The following is a 517-nucleotide window of genomic DNA, read 5'->3' on the forward strand; positions in this document are numbered from 1 at the left end:
CTTATAAACAAGCTTGTGAGAAGGTACAGTATTAGGACAGTTAGACATCACTAACTGAAAGACAATCACAGTTAGATGCAGCCCAGAAATTCCATGGTTTCTCCCTTTCAAATCATTTTTGCCTGTTTGCTCCCCAAATTACAGTACTCTGAAAGCAAGGACAGCCTCTAGAATTCTTTGAGCTACCTGTGGAGAAAGCTTAAGAGAAGATGAATAAGAAGAGAGTGGGCTCAGCTCCCTTACCCTTGGCTCTTCAGTAAGTCACACATGAACGTCAGGCAGCACCAGACCCTGCTCTTTAAACAGCTGGCAGTGCTCTACAAGGGGCCATCAAAAGGCACAGTGACAGAGCAACTTTGTCACCATTGAGTGTTTCTCAGTAACTACACACAATGGATGGAGGCTTGATTAAACAGCGAGCAAAGATTTGAAAAGCCTATCTGGAATCAAAGTGGTATAAGCTCTGAGGGTTAAACATACTGTAGAGAACCAAAATAAAGTGACAGCATAAGCAGAC

Source organism: Meleagris gallopavo, chromosome 1 (genome assembly GCF_905368555.1).
Source record: "Meleagris gallopavo chromosome 1, MGAL_WU_HG_1.1, whole genome shotgun sequence".
NCBI classification, from domain to species: Eukaryota; Metazoa; Chordata; class Aves; order Galliformes; family Phasianidae; genus Meleagris; species Meleagris gallopavo.